Source organism: Elephantulus edwardii, unplaced genomic scaffold, assembly GCF_000299155.1.
Source record: "Elephantulus edwardii isolate Elephantulus edwardi_28Jun2011 unplaced genomic scaffold, EleEdw1.0 scaffold00042, whole genome shotgun sequence".
NCBI lineage: Eukaryota > Metazoa > Chordata > Mammalia > Macroscelidea > Macroscelididae > Elephantulus > Elephantulus edwardii.
The window spans coordinates 20146740-20150795 of NW_006399792.1; the positions used below are offsets into that span (position 1 = coordinate 20146740).

At 38.6% G+C, this 4056-nt stretch overlaps 1 protein-coding gene and 1 pseudogene across 1 annotated transcript in view; one reads left to right on the forward strand and one right to left on the reverse strand.

The window, feature by feature from the left end:
• The window catches only part of CCDC158 (coiled-coil domain containing 158), a 137976-nt gene that overhangs the window by 72429 nt on the left and 61491 nt on the right, over nucleotides 1-4056 (forward strand). The gene's annotated exons all lie outside the window — the stretch shown is intronic.
• On the reverse strand, nucleotides 2185-2427 carry LOC102861010 (annotated as a pseudogene).

Below are 4056 nucleotides of genomic sequence, written 5' to 3' on the forward strand. Positions count from 1 at the left end.
AAAATGAATATACTTACCAGTAATGTTAATGCTCATCCACGGCTCTTCTGGGAGGATCGAAATCATTGAAGTGTCCTCCTTTGTTTCCAGCTGGGAGCTAGGGCCTGTCAATCCAGACAGTAACATTTTTAAAATACATACATTTGACCTTTGAACAATATGGGTTTGAACTATGTGGGCACACTTACAGGAAGATTTATTTATAAACACCACCAGCACTAACCATCTTCACATAAGCAGTTTGTCTCTTCAGTAGATTTTGTATACCAGTAAATTTTATACCACAGTAAAAGGTGGCTTCTTGTTGTTCTTGAATTTTTCATAATATTTGGTGGAATACTGTCATCTTTGAATGATACTAGGGGGGGTGGGAGAAGGATGGCCAATCTCCTCTTGTGCAATAACTGCCTCTGAAAACCTGCTGGAGGGTCAGCTGTGGTTCGGTTCTGACTCGTTGGTATTCTACAAAAACAACAACGTGGAACCTATATGATGCACTACTAGTGCTGCTGGAAATACTCCCAAGAAGTAGAGGGAATTCTGACGTTACAAGAACAGGTTGAACTGCTTGATATCTATAGAATCCTCAGGTCTGTGCCAGTTTTGTTTCAAGACAAATGAATTCAACATAAGGACTATTGTAAAAAAGAAAATTTTTAAGCCATTGATGTAGCTTTTTCAAGGCACTAGAACCTTAAAATCTTCATAAAATCTCATTTTATGCCCTTTATTGTTTGATTAGATTATTTGAGGGAGGGCTTAAATTTATTTTTTTTATCAAAATATTTGTGTCATATCTCAGTAGCACTGTAGTAATTAATGCTACTTCTGAAGTAACTGTACTACTGTAGTAGTAGTTACTCCATATGACAGAGCAGCACTGCCGTGGTGTTTCCTAAAGGCTGTGGTCTTTACATGAGCAAATCCCAAGCCTTTCTCCTGAAGAACCACTGGGTAAGTTAGAACTGCCAGCCTCTCAGTTGGCAGCCGAGGACTTAATCACTATGCAGCCAGGACACTATGAATTGTAATCTACTCATCAGTAACTAACAACATGCACACTAGGGGGAAAGTATATTACAAGCCTTAAAAGAAATAGCAGTCAACCACCTTTCCTCTGTCTATCTCTGTAAGTCTCCAGAGAGAACCATATTCAGCTTCAAAAAATATTGATGTTCTTTATCTGTTGGTTGATAGACTCTATTACATTAGTCATTGCTTGCTAGTTAATTTTCAGTCCACACAAGTGAAGGACGCAGTTGAATTAATGTGCTCTCCCTGGGTCAAGAACATACTGACTTCTCAGAAGCTTCATTATGCCTTTTTCATCATTCCCTTCATCTTCCTCAGGGATAATCACTATTTTATCTTGTTTTCCCTACTATACATTATATTTTATACAATTATTTATATATATATTACATTTTATATAGTTATTTACTGTTGATCAGTGTCTCTTTTTTTTATCAATATCTTTTTATCACCCCATCTCATCGAGTTCCCATTGCACCTTGACTTTTCTTTTACCTGCACACCCCACACTTCCACTAATCTCTGCTGCCCTATGGGTTCTCCTCCTATCTCCTTTCTTTTGTCTATTTTCTTTCCCTTTGTGAAGCTATGTTATTCATATTTGCTAATTGCTGTAGCCATATTATCCTTACAGTAGTCCCTGTCTATACATTCCATTTCTGCTCTCTTATTCCCCCCCCCCGGAAATACCCTCCTATTTTCGCAGTTGTAACCTTATATAATATTTGTCCTTTCATGACTGAATTATTTAACTCAGCATAATGTCTTCTAGACTGGCTTGTGTTGTGTAGTAGTTTATGAATTCTTCATTGTTCTTTAGTGCTGCATTGTGTGAACTACCATAATTTCTCTGTTCATTTGTTGATGGGTGTTTGAGCTGTTTTCATTTTTTTGCTATTGTGAATAATGCTATGATGAAAGGTATACCTATCTCCATTTGCACCTCAACTCTGATTTGTTTAGGGTATATTCCTACTAGTGCAATAGCTGGGTCCTATGGTATTTGTATTTTGCCTTTTGGGGGGGGGTTTCAAATGTACTTTATTTCTTCAATAATGCCATATTTCAATGAGTACACAGTGCTTTTACATGACATCAATTATAAGTTGGTTTTGAAATATTTCAGTATTATATCACTAGTTGATTTGCTTATTAATCTCTGCATTTTATTGGGGTGACTCTGCCAACAGGGGACAAGTTCCATTCTATCCCAAATTGTATTGTTGTATAAGCCCATATAGCAACACAGAAAGTAACTCCACTAACTAAGACAGCATTACAATATTTGTCATGGAAATCAAGTACACGTTTCTGGTGGCTTTGTCTTACCATTATTTCCTTTATGCTTCAAACTTGAAGATAACTTACTGCAGTTTTAGCTAAGAGAAACATCATGAAGAAGTAAATGGAACTCTGGTAACAGCTGCTGCTTATTAGAAAAATTCCTGGGAGTACTCTTTCAAAAAGTCCTGAAAAACAAAATTTGTATTTTACCTTTTTAAGAAAATGGCAGACTTTTGAGTAGTGACCCCAATTGTGAGCACACTCATACAGCTGAGGTTTGAGCGAGGTCCCCCAAGTGTTTTACCTGCCCTTGTGATCACCTCAACCCTGTGCCTGCCTCACCCCATTTGGCTACACACCGGTGCCTACACATTGGGCAATCCACTTGCCTTTAATCGGGAGCACCTTAACCTGTCTTTCCAACAAGAGATTGCCCTCACAGGCTCTAAACTGACATTACTCTGAAGTCAGAAGTTCAGAGAATCAAACAAGTGAGGTAGCTGCCCAACTGATCTCTAGAGCATTGTCTTCAGATCAAGAACATATCAATGTCTCAAATGAAGCAAGCTATCCCACACAATACACAAGAGCAAAGAAAGATGTCAACCCCAGAGGGTGACACAGTATCAGTGGATTTCCTGAAGCCAAAAAGTCTGATGGAACTTTCTGACACAGAATTTAAAAGAGGAGTGATTGAATATATTCAATGGATGAAAGACAAACTTAATGAATTACAGGATGCTACAAGCAAAAACCAGGAGGAGCTCAAAAAAACCAACAATGCAGAACATTGCAGAGAAAAAAAACAAGGCATTAGCGGCACTGGAAAAATAAGAATCCACTATACAAAATACAAGGTCCAATGATTCTGAGGCTGTCAATGGAGAGACACATGAGCAGAGTTGAAGAGATAGAACACAAAACCAGTGAAACTGAAGATAGAATTGTCAGCACTGATCTGCTAGAGCAAAAAGCAGACTCAAAAAAGAAGGAAAAGAAGAAAAACTAAGAATAATGTAGGACATTATCAAGAGTAATAGCATGCACATCATTGGAATCCCAGAAAAGGAAGAAGCAAGTAAAGGCACTGAAAAAGTTGTGGAAGCATTACTAGAGGAAAACTTCCCAGGCATAATGAAGAATGAGAGAATATGTATTCAGGAAGCTCAGTGAACACCATATATATTAGACCAAAAAAAAACCCATCAAGGCATATTATAGTTAAATTTGCCAAAACCAAAGATAAGGAGAGAATCCTGAAAGGAGCAAGGGAGAAACAAAGAGTAACCTATAAGGGAGAACAGATAAGCTTAAGTGCCGATTTCTCAGCAGAATGAGAGTGGAAGGACATATATCAAACACTCAAGGAACACAACTGTCAACCAAGAATACTATTGTTATTGTTGTTGTTGTTGTTGTTATGTGCCGTCGAGTTGTTTGAGACTCATAGCGACCCTATGTACGACAGCCCTAACCGTGCTCTATCCTGTGCCAATCTCATTACCTCTGACACACCCATCCCGATTACCGCAGTCACTGAATCAATCCACCTCATAGAGGGTCTTCCCCTCCTGCACTGTCCCTCTACTCTATGCAGCATGATGTCCCTCTCCAAAGACTTGTCACTCCTTGCAGTATGTTCAAAGTATGTCAGATGAAGCCCCAGAATCTTTGCCTCCAAGGAGTAGCCTGGTTTAACCCTCTCTAGGATGAATCTGTTTGTTTTCTTGGCAGTCCATG